General features: G+C 43.3%; 1 protein-coding gene across 1 annotated transcript in view; it reads left to right on the top strand.

The window, feature by feature from the left end:
* Window positions 1–1,484: 1,484 nt before the first annotated feature.
* PDE10A (phosphodiesterase 10A) overlaps window positions 1,485–23,057 on the top strand; it is a 341,777-nt gene continuing 320,204 nt past the window's right edge. Inside the window, exon 1 of the mRNA XM_043887946.1 lies at window positions 1,485–1,942. The gene's annotated coding sequence lies outside the window, so the exon portion shown is untranslated. The remainder of the gene's footprint in view (window positions 1,943–23,057) is intronic.

The raw sequence follows: 23,057 nt of genomic DNA, 5'->3' as shown, positions 1-23,057 counted from the left end.
TGATTCAGTGATAATGAATCCACCTACAAAGCAGGAGATGTGGGTTTGATCCCTGGGTCAGGAAGATCCCCTTGAGAAGGAAATGGCAACCTACTCTAGTATTTTTGCCTGGATAATCCCATAGACAGAGGAGCCTGTCTGGCTACAGTCCATGGGGTCACAAAAAGAGTCAAACATAACTTAGCGACTAAACAATAAAGATGCAAGACAATATAACATTGATACTACATATGTTTCTAACAACTCTGACTTGTCTTGGTTACCTAAAATTCAAGTAATATAGTTTCATATATTGTTCACAGAAACATTTCATTGATAATCAGCTTAAAGACTATTCATATTTCTCTCATATTATAACAATAGGTCTTTTTTTAGTAAAATGATTTACATATTGAGAGTTGTTACATGTGGATACATACATACATTTAATATATATAAGAAATGAATGGAAATTTCCTAAACTGATACAATTTTGGTAACTTTCCCACAAAAATAAAAGAAAATCATCAGAGGATATATAACTCTAGGTAATGTAGTTCATATTTCAAGTAGCATCTCTTCCAAGGTTATTTCCTTACAGATACTGGCAGCAGAAATGATATGCTCGGAGTCCCTTAGTGTTCTAACCTGAAGGAATGAGCACTTGAGAATTTTTAGTACTCCTGACAAGTTGATGTATTAATTAAGACTCTTTGAAGGTATAGATGACAGAACCAGTTATCTTGATTACCCATGGCTGTGTAACAAAAGACCCCACATCCTGGCACTTTAAAGGGGCACATGCTTCCTGTCTCTGGGTTCCTGTGGGTGAGGCGCTGGGGTGCAGCTCTGCAGGGTCCTCTGGCTCTAGGCCTCTCACAATCTCTCCTGCCCTTCCTTCACTCCCCGGGAACACTGCCAGGCTGGCCTCTCCACCCCTTCTGCTGCATTCCATCCATCAGAGGAAGTCACTCTTGAGGGGAAAGGGCAACACAGGTGTGACCCTCCCCCCCGGAGGCAGAAGCCACTGGAGTCGCCATGAAAGCACTTGCCACACTGCTTCTGGAAAGCATAAAAGCAGGAAAGGTGAATGTATTAAGGAGACTCAGGGCCCCTCATGAAACGTGGGCTTGAATACAGCACTGCCATCCCCGCGTGAACAGTCGGGGAAGAGTGGTCTCCTGTGAGCGAGCACCCAGGGCTCTGTGCACAGAAATGGCACCCACAAATCATGGCTGCGCATCTGCCCGCTTCCCCCAGGGAGGTGCTCTCGGCTGTGTGACACTTGAAAGAAGTCAGCCCAGAGCCTCAGCAACAACTGTGAACTAAAGCTCAAATTTGCGCCTCAGACAGGAGGCGAAAGATGGCGTCTGAAAAGGAACCAAAGGCAGCCGTAAGCTGTAACCCGAAACTTTCCAGGGCCGACCGGAAGCTGAAGGCTAAGTGCTTCCGGTCCATCCCCTCTGTCCGCCATGGCCCAGGGGTGGACGTGGACGTGGGGCCTCCCAAGGCCACCCCCAACCCCTCGGAGCTCCCCGCACCGTCTCCACTGGCCTTGTTTCCCTCAACTGCAGTCTTCCGAATCCTTGAAAATTCCTCAGGACTCCAGTCCTTTCTTGCTTTTCACTTGCCCGTTTTGACCACTTCAATTTCAGGACTTAAATTTGGATAATTCCTCCTAATCATTCCAATGCGCTTGTGGTCTCTACACGAACTGCAGCTCTCATCCTCCACCGCCTCAGTCAGCGTCTCCCTTCACGGAAAAAAAGCGTGTTCCGCGGCTTCCAACTCTGCAGTGCCCACACGTCTCCCGCCCACCCGGGCCTTGCTTCTGTCAAGTCGACTCCCTCTTCAGATGGCTCCCGCAGAAGCCTGTCAGTCAGGGAGGACCAGGAAGCCAGACTCCAGCAACCCCGCGTCTCACATACTCCCCCTAAACACCATCCAGAAAACTTCAGGAAATGTGAGTAGCTGATGAATGCTAAGGAAAGAGTAAGTCTCAGTGTTTGAGCTGGAAACGTGAGGCATTTCTGAATCAACAGGTGGTGTTTCTCTTTGCCCATTTAGTGTCAGAGAAGGTAAATACTACAAAGCATTCATTTGAAGGGGAAATGTTTCTCATACACCAATAAAATTGTAAAGAAACTAGATTTGAGAGGGGATCAGAATTAGTTTGTAAGTGTGCCAGTAGGAAAGTAAATAAAAAATGCCTTCAACTGGGAATATTTGAGGTCCGTTTAATATTTTAGGAGCTTTTAGTTGCCTATTTTGGATTTGTTGTTTCTTAATGACTCTATAATTTAATAATTTTTTCACTGAAAGAAATAGCCCATGGATGATGATGATGATGGTGATATGGTTGATAAAGATTGTGGTGATAAGGATCATGGTAGGTGGTGGTCAGGTGATAATGATGAGATGGTGGTGCTGGTGGTGATAACGGTGATGAGGGTGGTGGTGTTTGATGATGGTAACAATGATAGCTATGTCTTAGCTGAGCACTTTGTATGTGCCAAATTTAGTTGTCATGTGTATTACCTCTAATGTGCATTAACTCACTTGATTCTCATAGCAGCTTTACCAGAGTGATACTATTATTATCCTCACTTTACCTATGAGGAAGCTGGGGGAGAGGGGGCTAGTCACTTGCTCAAAGCACACAGTGGTAAGGGCACACATTAGAAGTCCCAACCTGCAGGCTTTGCATTGAGCTACACTCCGTTGCCGGCTCTAGTGGTAAAGAACCTGCCTGCCAATGTGGGAGATGTGTGAGAGAGATGCTGGTTTGATCCCTGGATGGGGAAGATCCCCTGGAGTAGGAAATAGAAACCCACTCCTGTATTCTTGCCTGGAGAATCCCATGAACAGAGGAGCCTTGTGGGCTACAGTCCATGGGGTCTCAAAGAGTCGGACACGACTGAGCGACTGAGCGCTCACACACTTCTGCCTCTCCAGCTGGTCCCTCAGGATAATGTAATTCTATTTCCCAATTATGGTGCCTCTTCACAGGCAGGTCAAACCACGCACACATACACCCTTCCCGAAAGTGAAGTGGGCACTCAGATTTCAACATTGGACTTCTTGAACCTCTGTGCACTGTGTACTCCTCTACATCTCTTTTCTGCTGTGAGATTTGCTCCTTTCCAGATAACTGCCCCTCATCTCTGCCTTTGTAGAACTGTTGGTAGTAGTTACTGTGAACAGTCTGCTACTACAACCCACGTATTTAACTACTTCCTTTGGCACAGACAAGAAAACATAAGTATTTCTATCATGTCCTTGACTTTGAAACAACAGTGGTGGTGTTAGCAGAACCAGAGACTCTGAAGTTCATTGGAAGAAAAATATTTGAAAGGGGGAAAAAAAATACAACCCTTAGAGTTCCAGAGTACACATTCATGCTACGATGTTAGGAACCACATGACAAAGGAGGCGTACAGAACCCAAACCACTTTCCTCAAGTCTTAGTTAGTTTAGCACTTAATATTTTCCAGTGGTTTGTGTATCCATTTTCAGGGCAAGAGCCATCTCAACACTTCTGTGTTCCAAGTACCTAACCAGTGTAAATAATAAAAGTAGAACTGACAATTAAATGCTAGTGGGACTTTTTGAAGCAAAAGATTCATATTTAAGAAGGAGGGCCTCGAGTATTTTCTGGGGGTGTCTGGCATTTCTTTTGCTCATTTTCTATTGGGTTTTTTATGTGTTCCGTAACAGATTTGCAGTTTTTTAATATTCGGGGTATTTGTTCTTTCCTATTTATATTTATATTCATAAGTATCTTCTTGCTGTTGTGAGTTGTTTCATTTGAATTATTTATTATTCCTTTTGATGAACAGAATTTTTTAATTTTAAAGTTCTCACTTCTGTAACCATTATTTTTATGATTTGTTCTTACAGGTCCTAAAGGTATACTATCCCAAATTTTCTTCTAAGCATTTTAAAGTTGTCTTTTTATGTTAAGGGCTTTTCCCTATCTGAACTGATTTTTGTATGTGGCATAAGTCAGGGGGGCTAATTTTATTAATTGTGAAAGGTCAGTGGTACACGCACTTACAAGGACCTTCATGTCATATTTCTGATATTAAAGGAAATGGCAAGAAAGGACATAGGGAAAAATTGTAAACCAGTCTCTTCTATGAATACATAAGCAATAATTCTTTAAAGAATAACATGTTGGACTGACAGAATTAAAAAAAAATTAAGACCAAGTTCCATGGACATTTGTACATGGTTCAGCTGACAAATGTTGATGTAATCTACCATATTCTTTAGTGAAGGAGAAAAATTCGGTGATCATCATAATGGATATGAGAAAGTATTCAGTAAATTTTATTTACTGTTTATGGAAAAAAAAACTTTGAAAAGTGTAATTTTTAACAACCACTTCACAAGCAGTCATGATCATACCTTAGTTCTTATGCATAGTTATTTTCAACATATTAACTATTTTAAATACTGTCCTAAAATCAAGTTGAAATATCAGAAATGTGGCTTTCTGGCCCTGTGTGACTTTGTTTCCTGTATGGATTGCACTGTTGAACTGTGTGATTGCTTTGCTTTGAGAGGATGCTTGTTATCCTGTGTGCTTTAGGGATGTTACTGAGTGTAAGTTTGAGTTTTGAACATAACTGTCCAGGCCTATCAATTTTCTTCTAGCAAATGGTCTTTTTTCAATCACGTGCACACTGTGAGCTTACATTTTCCTCATGACTTCACTTGCCTGGGAGCTCAAACATATTTGATCCTATAGCCACTTTCTTTGAAAGTAAAGCAGAGCAGATAATTTGATGTTGTGGGCCCCAACTCTAATTTAATGGTCTTGAATTTACTTCCTGTGGTCTCAGTTTCTCCTCTATTAATTTACCATGGCCTGTTTTACTGGGTCTGCTTTAAAACTCATGTTTATAAAACAGCATTTAGAGAATAAATCTGAGGCGAGTCACCTAACTAGTATCCTCACCCTGTTCTTGTCCTTCTCTCAACCAGACATTTAATATCTAGATTATTTCTTTTTTTTGCTTCCCTGGTGGCTCAGTCAGTAAAGAATCTGCTTGTAATGGGGGAGACCTGGATTTGATCCCTGGATTGGGAAGATCCCCTGGAGATTCCTTTTGTGCTTATGATTTTCTGCCTTGATTTTCGGTGTTTCCCGGCCTTCTAAACAAACTGAAAAATACTTGAGTGCAAGGATCAGTTCTGATATGTCTTTCTTACCCCTTGGAGCTGAGAGGCATGTACCAGTCACTAAGTTAGAAGCACTGTTTGAGTGCATGCCCCTAATCTTATGTTGGACTGTGTTGAAACAGTTGCAAAGAGATTTTCATGTAATAAACAGTAACCTCAAAGTTGTAAAAATGTTTATAAAGAACTAGAAAAAAGTAAAGATCAATGTTGTTTTAACCAATAAGCCAAGCCTGAGTTTTAACATTATTTGACTGAATTCTCTATTGTTAATTAAACTCATTTATGGGGAAGTAGTGGTTTACTGGGAATGAAGTATGTTTTCTAATCATATCTATATCAGGCATTTATTAAGTCAAGAAAAGTATAAAAATGTTATTAGTTTTAAAAGGATATGAGTTAGCTATTCAAAACTGACAGTTTTATACTAAAGGAAGCATTTTAAGGAATTACAAATTAAAAGTGCAAAGACCTGAATTTTGTACAGTGAAAATCAATACAACTAAAGTACAACTAGAGGTGAAAAAATAATCATGGAAAAACGTCTGTGATAAACGTGATGGTCAAGGGTCAATATATACAGCACATTATACAAGTAATTAAAAATAAAGAATGTGTGTAAGGAAAATTCAAAGACACTTTACGTGAAGAAACCATAACATGAACTTCCCCACAACTCTTAAGTGCCTCTGGTGTCAAGAGATTATTCTTATTGAGCTCATCATTTGGGAAAAATTATTAAATTGATAATTAAAATTGATATAAATTGATATAAAAGATAATTAAAATGCCAATGAATTACTATTTGCATCCTGTAAAACTAGCAAAAGCTATTCTAAAATGAAACTGAATCCAGAGGAGGTTGCAAGGGAATAGTTATCCTGAAAAATTCCCAATAATATTGTAAATCAGAATAGTACTTTTAAATAAAAACATTTGTACCCTTTAGGTCAGGAATCTCACTACTAGGAACTTACCAAAAATAAGTGACTCAAAGTACCAAAATGAGAATACTGGTCCACATCCCCTTGTCCAAACTCTGGGCAGAACATGCTTCAGAATTCAGGCTTTTTTTTTTTTTTTTTTAAAGATGTTATATGCATCTGCTGTATGTTGTGTAACACCCCAAGGATATGAAGTGACATCTTATATTGAAATACATTGATATCTGTCTGTGGAACATGTCAGCCAGATAATGACTCACAATGAATTTTGAGTATAAACTTAAGGGGAAAAAAAATAGATTTTGCTTTCAAGCTTGTAAAAAAAAACTTTAGGTTTGTGCTTTTTTTTATTTCATAAATATGTGTAAGACCTCATATCAAAAAGTTATAATTAATATCAGAACTCTTTCTGACACAAATAACATAAACTATGAAACCATTTAAAGTGAGATATCACCAAAAAATTGATAGAGTAACTTGGTGAAATACTAAGAAGACTAAAATTAAAATTAAGGAAACTATGTACCAATATGCAAAATTGCTTTTAAAATGTTTAAAAATTGGCTCAGTCTCTACTATGAGATCTTTAATTATAGTTGATGTGAAAATGCAAGCTTGCCTGTCTCATCTGTTCCAATGAGTTTGCTCTATAAGAATTGGATGAATTTGGGATGCTTTTTTCTGTAGACATTACTATTTATAAACATGGATTATGTCAGAAATTTGCAATGAATCTAGAGTCTTATATTATTTCTGCCATTTTCCTGAGAGACTGTAAAACCATTTTTTGAAAATACCCGTTTCAAATAGATTACCCTGATCTGTCCGTTTTACCCTATAGACAATATTGCATGCAAGCGTGCTGAATTGCTTCTGTCGTGTCCAACTCTTCGTCACCTTATGGACTGTAACCCACCAGGCTCCTCTGTCCATGGGATTCTCCAGGCAAGAATGTTGGAGTGGGTTGCCATATCTTCCTCCAGGGGATCTTCCCAACCCGGTGATGGAACCTGAATCTCTTAAGTCTCCTGCCTTGGCAGACAGATTCTTCATCACCAGCGCCACCTGCAAGTATTCAGTTCAGTCTTTCAGTCGTGTCCCACTCTTTGCCATCTCATGGTCTGCAGCACACCAGGTCTCCCTGTCCATCACCAACTCCCGGAGCTCGCTCAAACTCATGTCCATCGAGTCGGTGATACCATCCAGCCATCTCATCCTCTGTTGTCCCCTTTTCCTCCTGCTTTCAGTCTTTCCCAGCGTCAGGGTCTTTTCCAGTGAGTCAGTTCTTCACATCAGGTGGCCAAAGTATTGGAGTTTCAGCTTCAACATCAGTCCTTCCAATGACTATTCAAGACTGATTTCCTTTAGGATGGACTTGTTGGATAGGAGTTGCTGTCCAGGGGACTCTCAAGAGTCTTCTCCAACACCACAGTTCAAAAGCATCAGTTCTTCGGCACTCAGCTTTCTTTATGGTCCAACTCTCACATCCATACATGACTACTGGAAAAACCATAGCTTTGACTCGACAGACCTTTGTCGATAAAGAAATGTCTCTGGTTTTAGTATGCTGTCTAGCTTGGTCATAGCTTTTCTTTCAAGCAGCAGTGTCTTTTAATTTCATTGCTGCAGTCACCATCTGTAGTGATTTTGGAGCCCAAGAAAATAAAGTCTGTCACTGTTTCCATTGTTTTCCCATCTATTTGCCGTGAAGTGATGGGAGCGGATGCCATGATCTTAGTTTTTTGAATGTTAAGTTTTAAGCCAGCTTTTTCACTCTCCTCTTTCACCTTTATCAAGAGGCTCTTCAGTTCGTCTTTGTTTTCTGCCATAAGGTGTCATCTGCACATCTGAGGTTATTGATATTTCTCGCAGCAGTCTTGATTCCAGCTTGTGCTTCATCCAGCCTGGAATTTCACATGATGTACTCTGCATATGTTAAATAAAGCAGAGTGACAATATACAGCCATGATGTACTCCTTTCCCAATTTGAAACCAATTCATTGTTCCATGTCTGGTTCTAACTATTGCTTTTTGAACTACATACAGATTTCTCAGAAAATTTTTCCCATCTCTTGGAGAAATTTCCACAGTTTGTTGTGATCCACACAGTCAAAGGTTTTGGCATAGTCAATCAAGCAGAAGTAGATGTTTTTCTGGAGCTCTCTTACTTCTTCTGTGATCCAAGGGATGTTGGCAGTTTGATCTGTGGTTCCTCTGCTTTTTCTAAATACAGCTTGAACCTCTGGAAGTTCTCAGTTCCCATACTGGTGAAGCCTAGCTTGGAGAACTTTGAGCATTAGTTTGCTAGTGTGTGAAATGAGTGCAATTGTGTGGTAGTTTGAACATTCTTTGGTATTGCTTTTCTTTGGTATTGGGATGAAAACTGACCTTTTCCAGTCCTGTGAACACTGCTGAGTTGGGGAACCTGGAGGTATAGGGAAGTGATAAATCACCATCTGAAAGTCACAGTCAACTCTTTGGTTACATAAGTTCACCCTCATTTGCTTGTGTGTGCATAAATGTAGGTAATACTGCCTCTGCAATTTGTCCATGTCCTAGATGGAATGTTCATTAGAATAAAAATAAAGTTGGCCTAATCACATGGAACCTCTATTTTCTCATCTATAAATGAAGATAATGAGTAATGTTCTTGTTGAAGATAAACTAGGGAGTCAGAGCATCTCCATTTGAATCCCAGCTTTTTGCTTACTTAGCTCTGCGATTGATGCTAATTTAGTAAGTGGCCTATGCTGTGTTGTTTGTTGTGTTAAATCAGTATAATAACCTGGAGAGCCTTCCGTGTGACAATGTCTACACTCCCTGCAAGAGCACACTGCTCCCACTCATGAGATCAGAAATTGAGGCTCATGCACACAGACATGTGACACAGCCACACACAGATCTGACAACTTGGATCTCTTCTAGCTCCCCCCACTTGGCACTGCAGGCAGAGGGTTGACGTGGGGACAGCCTTGGGTGAAAATCAAAGACGAGCAAGAGCGGTGCTTTCAGAAGAGTCCTCAAAGTAGAAGGTGAGAGATGTGGTCTGGTGAGTGGTTTGGTGCTAGTGCCAACCTCTTTACGAAGCTGTGGAGTGTTAGCGGTAGAGCAGACAGGTGACAGCGCCTGGGAAGCCTGGCACCTTACTTCTGTCGTTCTGTACAACTGAAAAGACTGCAGAATAGAAGCATTTCTAAAAGTGACATATCCAGGAACATTTCCAAAACAGGTCCCCTAGAATATCATGGACGTTATTCCTAGTGCCCAGGGTAGAAATTAGCACTTTATCGGTACACAGTTACTAGAAAATGAATGAATGATTCACTCACCTTAGTAATAATGAATGACAGCTAGGACACAGGCTCATCACTGGGTTCCAAAATAGCTCACAGGCAACTGTTTTCCTCGATAAAAAGGTAAGGTGACATCAGAGCAGGCATTAATTGAACACATCTTGGCTAGTGTTGGACACTCAGTGTATGTTATCTGATTTATTCTCAGTTAATCCAAGCAGGCAGTGCTGAGTCTCGGTTTTCTGTCTGTGGACTAGGATGGGAAGCCTGCACTTCCACCATGCTTCATGGTATGTGTGTTGGGATCTGGGATGGCACAGAGAGGAGAGACAAAGCGTTGCTGGAAGCAGGATGTATAGGAGCCAGCTGTCCACACAGGGGGCCCTGTTCAGGGAACAGTCTGGCTGAACCGATTGCAGGCCAGTGGCCAGAGATCTAAGTCTAATCTGCCTTGGTCATCATTGTGAGATAACACACGCTGATCCATTTGCTCGTAAGCTTGTCTTAAAATACAGTCAGAAACTAGAGGCCAGGTGCAGTGGTCTTGTGCCTGTGTGGGGACTGCTTGATTTAGCACAATGGACATAGTTAGTTCTGGAGTCAGATGGGTTGGGTTTGGGTCAAGGTGCATCTCACGGGCAGGTTGCTTCATTTTGCACTTCATTCTTTCCCAGTGAAAGGGGGTTACTACCAGTGCCCCCTTTGAGTGATTGCCATCATAATGATTAAGAGAATTTGGAGATGGAAAGGACTGGAATGAAGTCCTTAGGCATCAATAGGCGTCAATTATCCTGATCTACACCAAACTCATGGGGCTTTGTTTAAATCCCACTGCTCTTTCATACCTCGCTGCCAACATTTCATCGCAGCATGCATTTTACAGTCTCAATATGTCATCTTTGCAAGTGAAGTATCAGAAAAATGGAAATAAAATCTCTAGAGAAAAACTTTTTGCCTATAATTTGTGGTCTTGTAAATTTAGAAGTCATATTCTGCAGATTTTTTTAAAAAAGTAAATCATAAAAGATATAAATAGGTCTTCCTGTGTCCCCATAATCAATCCCACTTCCTTCCTGCCCACACCATAAGAATCCACTCACCTAAATTTAGCAGCTTTTGTTCACATTCACATTTTAAAATTTCTATTGTATGTATATATATTTTTCTGTATAATACAGAGCATTGTTGTGCTTTTAAATGTTATAAGATGATATCCTTTTTTTAAAAAAAAAATCATTGTTCATGAAGTAAAGTTGTTAGGTAGTAAGGTACACCTATATATTCCACATTACTACTGTCAAATCCCTCTTGAATTGTGTCAACATCAAACTTCCATTAACAGTTTTGGATGATGGAGATCTTTGTCAACATTTTAGTTGTTACCCATCTAGTAAATTCCTGGAAAAGGGCATGACGACCCACTCTAGCATTCTTGCCTGGAGACTCCCACGGACAGAGGAGCCTGGCGGGCTCTCCAGTCCACGGGGTCGCAAAAAGTCAGACCCGACTGACCGACTAACACTGCATCTAGTAAATGCAGAGTGGTTTTGTTTTAACCGCCATCACCAACAATAATACCAGTGACAACAGTGAAACTGGAGGAATGCTTACGTTCCAGTGATTCTTTCTCAGAAGTGCTCGTGCGTGTGCCGCCGTCTTCGATTTGCTCATACTTTTGCTACTGTTACTCTGGCGACCACTTCTTTCTGAATGCAGCTTCCATCTCCTGAGAAACATTCTGAGCTGGGAGTCGAAAAGTCTCTTAGTCCTAGAGTTCCTATAATAGTCTTTATTTTTCCCCATACTCTTGAATAATAGGTTGAGTAAAAAGAATTTCTGTTAACAGTTATTTTTCCTCAACACTTTGAAGATACTATAAATATTTTTTGATCAGTGAAGAAGTTCCTCTAGGCCCATTTTGTTCCTTCTCAGATCAAATGTCTTCCTTCTCTGGGTATTTAACATTTTTCTTTTGTCTTTTGGCGTTCTGTAATTTCACTTAAGGTCTGTGACGGTTAACTTCATTGTTATGTGTTGACTGGACCATTTGGTAGAAGATTATTCCGGGTGTTTCTGTGAGGGTGTTTTGGATGGGGTTCATCTGTAAGCTGGCAGACTGAGGCAATCAGATTGCCCTTCATGGGCTTCCCTGGTGGCTCAGCTGGTAAAGACTCCACCTGCAATGCAGGAGACCCTGGTTTGATCCCTGGGTCAGGAAGATCCCCTGGAGAAGAGGAAGACTACTCACTTCAGTATTCTGGCCTGGAGAATTCCATGGACTGTGTAGTCCATGGGGTCGCAAAGAGTTGGACACGACTGAGTGACTTTCACTTTCAGGGTGTGGCTGGGGCTCATCATCTGATTGGCTGAAGGCCTGATGGGAAGGAAGGACTGACCCTCCCTCAGCGAATCCTGCCTGCGGCCTCGGCTGGAGCATCAGCCCTTCCTGTGTCTACAGCAGCCTCCAGCCCTCACCCCCAAACTGGGACAGATGATGATTACATGAGGCACTTCTTTATAAGAATCCTCTTTATATATATATTACTGATTCTGTTTCTCTGGAGCCCCCTGACATGTGCGGAATTAGTTAAATATCAAGTGTGTGGATATGTATCCTGCCGGGAACTGGTGCGCTCCCCCATGTGAGAGGTCGTGACGTTCAACAGTCCTGAGCAGCCTCTGCGTCGCCTCCGTCATCCGTGCTCTTTATCCCCTCCTCTGGTGCTCAGACAGGGCGTGTGCTGGCGGCCCGTCTGCGCGCCTTGTCCCTTAACAGTTCCTTCCCGTGTCCCGACTCTTCAGTTCAGTTGTGTTCTAGGTAATCGTCCATTCCAGCTGCTGGTTCGCCAGTTCTCTCTCGTTTCCATCATCCAATATGCTGCTTGTTTCTTTGTCTGTTTTCAGTGACTATGTGTCCATTTCCAAAAGCCATGATTTGGTTCTTTTTCACATCTGCCTGCCTCTTTCTTCATAATGTTTTTGCTTTGTGGCTCTCAGTCCTTTCCTCTCGAAGATTTTCAGGTAGACCTGTCATTTTTTTCTCTTGTCCTAGTGTTTGAAGTGGGGGGAGTGCTAGTCTTTGGTTTGCTGTATGTACAAAGCCTCTGTGTGTATTTGCCTCCCATTTCGTCATTTTTCACTTTGGTACCTTTTCACCTGGAAGCACATGTGGCTTAGGTGGTGTCCACATTCCTCCAGATGGGTGTTATTTTGTTTTTGGCAGGTGGCCCAGGAGCAGCACCTCCCTGTGAACCATCCTTGGGCTATTTTTATTTTTGCCCCAGCGGGTGGGTTCCCACCCTGCTTAGACACAGTGTTAAATTAGATCCCAAATCCATGCAGTCATCACGTTTTACTCCTCAGAGATCTTTCTTTTCACTGAGAGACCAGGGAAGCGTGTGCTGCCTGCAGTCTCTCTTTCCAGTGAATAGATCCTTCTAGCTTCCTTTTCCATCGGGACGCAGGCCCTGCAGAGTCCCAAGTCTAAGCTGATGTCTCAGCTTCATTACCCCAGCTTGCATGGACCCACAGCCTCATGCCGTATCCACGAACAAGAGGTGAACATTGCTTGGGCACTGGGGTGTTGCATTTGGGTCCTTCAGGTAACCCATGACTGTAGGTGCTATTTTTGGCAAAAAAGCATTGTTTCTTTCCCCTCATGATCAGATTGTCACTTTATGGTGCATCTGTACAGCAGTTTTTCATATATTGAGCTTTCTTGGCTTCTCTGAAAGCTTGGTGCAGGAAGAAGAGACTGTGAGGTACAGTCAGTAATGAGAAAGTGGCATTACATCTTTTGAGACAGGAGAACAGTTTAATTTTCTCCTGTCAAACAGCTGGGTGTTTTAATAATCTTAGCCTTTTAAAGTCTCAGACTTTCAAGTTTCCTTACATCTTTGACATGATTTCTCTTTGCACATTCCACCCACACTTTATGAGCATAATATCGTGCTAACGCTCTATTCTTCTACTGTGCTTTTTATTCAGAGAATTCCAAGCACTTTGTAGACCTTGCCGTTTATCCCGACAACACCTTTGCACACTGTGGAAGCTGGTTGGTTAGCAGGAGAGTCTGTTTAATGGAACATGAGGACCAGGGAGCCCAACACTGAAAACAGAATATCAGATTATCCCGTGAATAAGTTCACACAAGAGCAACCAGAAACATAGGAAGAGTCTTTCCCCCTTCGCCCAGCTCAACGAAGGGGTTTTAACCTAAAACAATAGAGAACAAAGTAAATCACCATCCTGCATGGTCTTCAGAGAAGAGACTTAATAGGCCGGCTTCCTGCTCGCTTTTGCTTTTTATCTCTGACTTTATGGGGCATGGCGGTGACATTTTCAGCGAGACGAGAACAGAGCTTACTAGGATAACTGCAGCAGGAAAGAAAGCATGTCCGTGGCCCTGACCAACAATGTTGGAAGTGGAGGGCGTGCCGTGTCTGGGGCAGCGCAGCCTTCCTTGACTCTGAGAACCTGTGGCTCGGGAGCAGGTGGTGGGCAGTCAGCCAGACAGGAGATGGGCATCCCAGAGGACTGTCGCTGGGAGCCAGGGACTTGAGGGCGAAAATGCCAACAGGCTCCTGTGAGAGAGCTGTCAAAAGGTGAAGGGCTGCCGGGACATCGTGTGGAGTCGGCTTTAAACCCGGAAACCCGGGTGGTAAAGCTGGGAGAGGAAGAGCGTGAAATAATGGAGGGCAAGGCCGTTACCGTCAGAAAGCTGGCCGAGGTGCTCCAGATGAGGACACACTTCCCTTCGTGGTTCCTGACAGCTAGAGCAAAACAGACAGCAGGGTGAATTAATTCAAAATGAGAGGCTTCTCACTGTGTGGTCCATCCCATGCTAGGACTGGTGCAGCTGTAACTTTCTCATAAAAGAACACTTATTTCCCTGTGATAACTAAGTCCAGAAAAGTTCATTTTGTGAGTTTCACATAAAGGGATCTGAAAACCATGGGCATGTCTTCAGTAGCAGTTTTACCAAAAATGTAGAGAGATACCTTTATTGTCTCCTTCTTACCTTGACCCTTGATACCAGGTGAAAAGAAAATACCGAGTTTCCTGCAGGTCTAGCTTATCATAAAGATGATAACTCTTTCTGGGCACTTACTGCATCCTGGGCAAGCGCTCAGTGTCCTAATGCCTGAATCCGTGCAGTCCTCAGAGTAACACGGTGCGGTGTGTCCATCCTGCAGGTAAGGAGACTGAGGCCCCGGAAGCTTAGGTGACTCGCTGTTGCTACCCTAGTGAGAGTGGCAGTGTTAGGGTTCACACCCAAGTCTTGGCTTTGGAGGGTAGGCGTTTTCCTGCTCTGCATCAATAGCAGATGAATAGCGCTTGGATAGGGCTTGGAGAATTATCCTTGAGACGCACTCAGACTTTGATCCCACGTGACATTTTTATTGGCTTGCTGTTACTGTGTTAAAATAACTACTAGGTTTTCTCTTTAGAAAATTAGTACTTATTGATGGCAGCAATTCATTTTTCCACTCTTCCAGTAACTAATGCAAAACCCTGGAGTCACCCCTCGCTGACTCTCCTCCAGCCACGGAGGCGCACTCTGCACCTGTACTTGATGTTGTTGTCAGCCGCTCAGGTGCGTCCGGCTCTTTGCGACCACGTGGCCTACAGCGCCTGGTGCTTCTGCCCTGAAGCCTCTTCCCCAGATAGTCCCCAGGCTCGCTCCTGCAGGCCCTTCCTGTCTCTGCTCAAATGCCCACTTGGCACAGACCCCTCTCCTGACACCACAGCCCCTTCCCTACGTGACTCCTCCATGGCACTCACCACCTGCCTGCCTGCTGGCGGCTGCATTGCTCTCCTGTCTGTCTCTCCCAGGGGCTGGCTTTGCCTGTCACGTTCTCTGTTACGTCTCCGGGACCCACAGGACGATGGTTCCCTCTGGAGGTGTGGGGTATAAGGGGGGGACCCCAGAGCTTCTGGAGTGGGGTGGTATTCTAGCGCTGGCCTGGGTACCTGAATCCTGAACTACTGACTCACATGTTTGTGTGCATGCTGTAGAGAGGATAGTGCAGAAAGCCCCCTGGGATCCGAGGGGGTGATGTGTTTGACCAGGGGCCTCAAGCAGAGGAAGACTGCAGAGCAAGTGTGGCTTTTTGGCTTTAGCCGCATAGAAGAAGTGGGGCACGGCGGTGGGAACAGAGGAGGGTGTGGGGATGCTGGGGAGGAGTGGTTTTCCTTCAGCTTTACCTTTGCTGGCCCTCAGGGTCCCCTACTTTTGTTTTTTAATGCAGCCTTGAGTTTTGAGTGGGCTTGGTTTTTTTTTTTCCCTTGTCTTTCAATTGGAGTGCAACTTCTAGTAATTTTTTCAGAAAATATATACAGGTGGCATATTTATTATTTTATATATATATGTATTATTTTATATATATATATATATATATATATATATATATATGAAAGTCTACCAGCTGCCTTCAAAACACAGCTTGACTGCTCAGGTCATTTGATCACAAACAGCAGAAATTGCTTCACTGTCTCCAGCTTGTGGTGGTACCTAGAAGCCTGAAGCTCATCTGGTTTGCCCTTAAAATAACCTGAGACTTTTTTCTGCCTAATAATCCACGGCAGGCATGGTTATCTGAGAACAAATATGAACACTTTCAATATTTGCTCTCCCCTTTGCAGTTTAAAAAAAAAAAAGAATGCTCACCTCTGAAGTTATCACCCCTGTAGACCTCATCAAGCTAATGGTTTTAACCTACTTAAGTCAGAGGTTTACTAAGACTGATCCCATTAGTACAGTGACCCCCACGAACTTTGGATCCATGTGGCTGGGCCCCAAGGTTACCCACTGAGCACCCCAGTTAGGTGAGGATTGGGTTACTGCCGCCCAGCAGTAGGAGCAAGTGGTGATTATTTATTCTTGGGCTTCCCTGGTGGCTCAGCTGGTAAAGAATCTGCCTTTAATGCAGGAGACGTGGATTTGATCCCTGGGTCGGGAAGATCCCTTGGAGAAGGGAATGGCAATCCACTCCATTATTCTTGCCTGAAGAATTCCTTGGACAAAGGAGCCTGGCAGCCTACAGTCCGGGGGTGGTCAGACATGACTGAGTGACTAACACTTCCACTTTCACTTGTGTCTCTTCACGCAGTCTTTTTTTTTAAAAAAAGGTTTCCAACTCTCCATGTTTGAAACAATTGCTTTAAGTAATTTATCCAAATATTCTGATGTTTTACTTTATCTCTTTATGCCCATAAGTTCGAAAATGAAATTAGGATTAAAAAACTCTATTGTATTTTGAGTGTTTTGCTTCTGAAGAAAACTGATACTCAATTTCACTGAAATTGAATTTTCACCAGAAAGTTTTAAATACACACATTTTCCCTGACCTCTCTTTAATTCACGTCATTCAAATGACAGTTCATCTTCTATGAAAAATGTTTATAATTATACCATAATATAAGTCAGTCAACACAGAAAGCAGAGTCCCAAAAACTAAGGACGTGGAGATCAACTTGGGCCCTAAAGATCAGAGCTGTTTGGCCCAGGAAGTGGTTTAAGCTTCGCTGGGGATGTGAGTGTCTTTGGATGTAGCACAGTCTCTCCCAGGCTGTTCTCTGTTCTTATTCCAGGGTATTTTACATTTTATGTATTTTACATTTTCATGTATCTTCAGTTCAGTTCAGTCGCTCAGTCGTGTCCGACTCTTTGTGGCCCCGTGGACTGCAGCCCACCCGGCTTCCCTGTCCCTCACCAGCTCCCGGAGCCTGCTCATGTATGTTACCTACACTTCAGATGGCTTAAAAAGGCATTTTGCATAAATATGTTATCATTGCAATATCCTTGTTCTTTTTCCTTTTTTTACTGTTCCAACTCTTCTAGTATTCTCATAGTCATTATCATATCGACATCTTGGTGGAGGGAGTCAGTTTTTTTGCATGGTGAAAACTGGCATGTTGGAATTGTAAATGGATTCTTTGTCTTCAGACGTTTCTCAAAACGTGTACTGTTTCGGACAAACTCCACGTGGAAGCAGGAGAGCTAATCTTTGTGCTGGGTTGATGCCAGCACCCATGTCACTCCTAAAGGAGGGGTGAAGCCAGCTCTGAGCTGGTTGACGTTTGTGCCCTCCTCTGCTGGCGCGTGGTGAGACCCATGAGTTTCTTCCTGTGACCTGGAAGCTGCTCCGTAGATGCTTAGAAGAGTAGCTGGGCAAAATGAGAGCAACTGTGTTGACTCTGAGACTCCATAAAAAAGTGTCAGCTGCTCTGATGGGCTTTCAGAGATTCTGCCAGTAGATAACTTTTACTTCTGGGTGCAGGGCCTCGGAAGAAATCCCGCACAAGCAGAGTTCCTGCAAACTGCCGTAAATCTCACTGTTTTATCTTCTGAAAAGTGTGTGTGTGTGTGTTGGGGGTGTGTGGGATTCCTTGAATGGTTGGATTTTTGCCTAGTTTTCTGCTAAAGACTAAGGCCTAGTTGTCTGAGAAGAAAACAATTTAAATCCCTTTTGCTTCTCCCCCCCACCCCCGCCCCCCGCCCCACATCTCATTTTTGCAAACGTACAAAGCAGCTTTGAATTTTGGTCTTTTCAGCAGCATAAGATGAAAAGCAGCTGGACAAAATAAAATGTCTTCATTTTTCTTTGGAAACTTGGGTTATTGAACTTATGTTTCATTAAATAAACAAACGGGCTAAGATTTTTCCTTCCAGTGAATCAAGTGATTGGACAAGAAAGCAAATGATTTATTCATTTCTTTTATAGTTTTTGATCTCCTGGCCCTCTTCCTCCTATCTGTTCCCTCCAAATTTCCATAAACATTTTCAATTCTTGAGTACACCACTGTGGCCTTAGGAAAATAACCAATGAGCCGGCTCAGGAGAGACAGGCCATCTGACAATTTGGGGCTGGCTTTCTTGCAGTAATTCCTTCCCAGACCCTGAACTCTTTTCAGGGAAAGGAAGGAAGAGGAAGAGGCACCTAGAATTAACTTTGTAAAAATCCCCGGACTCCTGGAAAGGCTCCTTGGCTTCAGTGGGCATGAGTTCCTCCTGATTCACCGGAGGGCAGTTTGGTTTCTCTGACAGGCTCTACATGCTGACCTCTGACGTAAGCTCCTGAGCAAGAATCATGACACAAAGTTAAGTAAAATTTGGCTGCAACGTTGGTGTGTGATTCTGAAGAGGAAACGGGTGTCGGTTCTCAAGAACTCTCCTCTGTATTAGTCACGGAGCTCCTGTGGCCAGCGCTTCTGTGTGAAGTCAGCCCTCAGCTCATCCGGGGGGGCCCAGTGTGCGGTCATCACAGCTGGGAAACCGTGTCCTGTCCGGCGCTGGGCCCACAGCACGGATCCGGCCCAGAGACAGGGTGGCTGGCAGGGCAGACATGCCTCAGCGTGCGCTCCCCTCCGGGGCCGCAGAAGGATCCGTTCCCTTGGACTGTCTGTTGACACGACGGCACACTCACATTTTCTTCTCCATAGACTTGCCCATCTGCCCTTGGGATTGCTTTCTGTTTTGTTGGTTTGGAGCACATTTGGGCTTCTCTGTAATCTCCAGTTGGGTCACAAATGAGGTGGAGGGCTTTTCCCAGAGGGGAATTTCGACTTGTTTTTCTTGAGTAGGCATCTGTTCTTCTAAAATACTTTGCTGTGTGTTCAACTCAGCAAGGGACATCCTGTGTTATTCTGTGCCCTGATGTCAGGAGGGATGGGTCTGCCCAGAGAAGCTGCTTTTCAGGCTGGGTGGGATCCACCGGACACCCCCACCCCGCCTCTTACAAACAAGCCAGCAAGGATGACTAGTCCAGTAGCTTTCTGACTTGCAGTCACTGAGCTTTTGCATGCCTCCTCCCACCAGCTTTCTCCTCAGTTTTTTTAGCCCTGTGGTCATCTCTTCAGGTTTTTGCTGATATTACTTGAATTTTATCATCTGGGTAGTCATTTATTTTGCTTACTTATAAGACTAGCTATGGTAAAATTTTGAAGATTTTCGTCTAACTGTTGAGGATAATTCTTTTCCCCAGGAGAAAAACAAATTCTTTTGATGTTTCCTCATTATATTTTTCCCAACATGATAATGTTTTCCAGTTCTGTAGAATGTTCTCAGTTTATATATCTGATTGCTTCAGAGAATACAGGACTGCTGGAGTTCCGGTATTCTTCCTCCCTCGCTTCTTCCAAGAGCCGGAGCACTGCAGGACATGAACGTTCTTTTGGGATGGGTTGTCTTCGCTCTGTGAAACCCTGGAAGTTTATCCTGTAAACCATGTGACTCCTTGGTTCTTCCTCCCGCTGCCTTGCACGTGCACATTAGCACAGTATGTTATATACTTGTCTGTTAAATCAAGTAGAAATAGAGCTGTTATTTCTAAGGCCGTATTCTCAACAGTGGGCGTGAGCCTCTGAAGAACACAGGCGGCGCTGATTTCACTCGACTTCTGTCGCTTGTACAGTTGAACAGGGGCCTTCCAAACCCCTGCACTCACCGCCGTCTCATTCACCGGGCAGGTGGGCAAGCTGCCACGTCAGATTTTTTAGATGATGGCATGGAGCTGGAGGTCCAGCTGGACACGTGGTGATGGCCAGTAGTGGCAGAGAGAGTATGTCTTTATGGGAAGCAACAGAGGAAGAACCTGGAGGCAAAAAGGTGGTGGCAGGGGAGGCCCAGTCAGACTCTAAGGAAAGATAAGTAAAGACGGCTGGCCCTCCCTGTAAGTGTCACACAGCCTGAAGGGCGTCTTCAGGAAGAGGGAGTGAAGAAGCGGCCACGAGCCTCAGCCGTCACCGTAACCAGGTCCTCGCGCCTGACTGCACAAGTCTCGTGGATTCTCATGGATTCGGAACAGGAAAAGACCTGAAGTGAACAGCCTGCAACGTCTCGGTCTTCTGCGTCCCTGGAGAGGGAGCCTGCCTCTGCGGCAGTGAGAAAGACGACCCTGGAACCCAAAGTCGTCTCCACGGACGGTCAGCAGTCTCCAGCTTTTGAGCGTTTAACCTGCTTGACTGCACCCTGTGGATTTCGTTCTGCATTTCCTTCTACCCAGTTATTGGTAATAGAAGTAAACCTCATTTGATTAGAGCCATTTCCCAGTAAATGTGGAAATTTGAACAAACTTCCATTAATTACACTTGTAAGTATAGCTTAGAGGAGTTACAAGGACCTGGTAGGCGTGATAAAAGAAACTTTGAAATTACCCTTGGCGTAGTCAAAGGCTAAGTGCCTAGATGGATCTCATGAAGATATATATACATATATATATATATATATATATATATATATATAAATTACTGTTAATATTTCAGGTTAGTAAAGACAAGTTACAAGCCTCGATTTTAGGTAGTCTTTTTCCACCCATCTAACAGCCTACGTGTTGCTCTGTCAGAATGATAGTTATAGGAATAATAACTTAATTTTGCATCTGTCTAGCTCTTCTGATGTTCTTACCACATTTTCACATCTGTAACACTCTTGGTTTCAAAATGGCCCTGAGGAGAACAGTAAAGAATTTAAAACCTCATTTTATAGATGAAAAACCTATAGAGAGGGAGATTAGACTTCTAGCGTCTTTTCCAAATCCACCATGACCATGCTATGAATTTAAATAAAATCTCCAGTTTTGCATAATGTGTATATGGCAAAGTCTCCCAGCATTAAATCTTCCTCTCGTGACCCTGTGTATGCACACAGATTAAGGCCATTTTATATGGAGTATATTGCTGACTAATCTTCAGACTTTTAATTTTGATGAACTACATGCTACAAACGTTAAACCTGTGGCATACACCGAAAGCCTGATTAGTCTTGATAGCTTCTATAATTAATGGCATGCATTTCTCAGTGAAATAAAGTTCTAGTTTTTCAGTTTCTCTCAGAGGAATTTTATTATTTGAATGAAGTTCACAGACTGACCTCCAAGGGAAAATTAAAAAAAAAAAAATCAAACTCTTACTTTATTCCTCATTTGTTCATACATCTTCAGAATTGGCTTGAAAGTGAAAGTGTTACTGGTCAGTCATGTCCGACTCTTGCGACCCCATGGGCTGTAGCCCACCAGGCTCCTCTGTCCATGGAATTCTCCAGGCAAGAATACTGGAGTGGGTTGCCATTTCCTTCTCCAGGGGATCTTCCCGACCCAGGGATCGAACCCAGATCTCCTGCAGTGCAGGCAGATTCTTGACCATCTGAGCCACCAGGGCAGCCCTATGTGTTTTGGTCACTGGGAGACTCAGAATCCGCATGGCGCACTGGGGACTTCGGAGCGTGACAGATGTGGCATGGATTTCCAGCTGCACTGCTCCCTGCCTGTGCCCTGGTGAGCACGCCCCTCTGCTGAGTGTGAGCAAGTGAAATTTCGTGTGAAAGAGGACCATGAAGGCTTACTCTTTTCACCGGATATTTCACATTGTCAGCAGAAGGACACAGAGGTCATTGTATACTAGAGAGAAAGCGCTCACCCCCACCTCCTGAGAAAGCGAGGAAGAGAGAACCCAGGTGGAGAAGTGGATGAAGGAGAAACTGAGATGTGTCTGGAGTGACTCTCAAGACTTGTCACTGCCGTCCAGGTGAGAGGTCCATAGCGTCCCCCGCTGGGCACTCTGAACTGCCACGGCTGGTGTGACTGCCTCTGGCCAGGTCCGCTTTGGGGTCATAGCTGTGTGTTTATCTCCTCGGCTGGACTGTACGTAACCAGAGAGAGGGGGGTGAGGGCCTGATCATTCACCTCTTTGTCTAAAGCAGAGGGTGAGGTGCCTGGGCTCATGTTTTGTTTATATCAAATCAAGAGGAGTTATTATATATTAATTCAAGCAAAAAGACTGTCCAAACTAAGCTTCTGGGTGCAAAACATAAATTTATTTATTTTGGAACAAATTTCATGAAAGGGTTCATAAGATCAGTGGGCTTTGTTGTTTTACCTGCAAAAGTGTGACATAATGTTAACTGATTTATCAGCATGCTCAACAGGAGGAAAGGCCCTGAACTTTGTTATAGACCAGACTTCGCAAGAGTCTTGCCTTACCTGGTGTTGTTCTGGCATGAATATGAATAAAAACGAACGCTTTAACACTTGTGTCTTAGTTATAAACCAGTTGTGCAGAATTAAGTCAAAGGAATCCACCTTCCGTTTTTCACAGATAATAGTAAATGTAGCAGGAAATCCATCATATTTGCTTTGTATCACAGCACGGGGCATATTTGGAAATAGATTTCCATAAAGTTCATCTAACCTCAAGATGAGGTTAATCTGGTAGAATTATCTGACATAACCCTGTAATTGATTCTTTATCACTCAAACAATTGGAGGGAAATATATTTGGTTAAATTTATAAATTTGTGCTCTAACACCCACATAAGAAATCACCTTGGAATCCCTAGGTTTAGAGAAGAGTGTGATGCCCTGAGAACTGTAATTGCAGCACCAACAATCGGTTGCTCAATGTGACAAGATTGTAATCCACAGTCCTCAGAGGAAATTTTTAACAGTTTCAAGAGTTTCATTAGAGCCTCAGCCTCTCTTAATTTATATATCAGTATCTTTTTGTCTAGACCGTACTCACTTTATGTTATTTAACATTACAATGAGTGAATTAAAAGAAGTGCAAAAATGTGTAAGATGGGTGATATTTATGGGCCAGTGAGTTTACAGATGGGGCTGGTGTGCCCACTGGATGTGAAGGTCCAGAGATCCTGCTCCTC

This window comes from Cervus elaphus, chromosome 26 (genome assembly GCF_910594005.1).
Source record: "Cervus elaphus chromosome 26, mCerEla1.1, whole genome shotgun sequence".
Lineage (NCBI taxonomy): Eukaryota > Metazoa > Chordata > Mammalia > Artiodactyla > Cervidae > Cervus > Cervus elaphus.
This window is presented reverse-complemented; position numbering and strand designations above follow the sequence as displayed.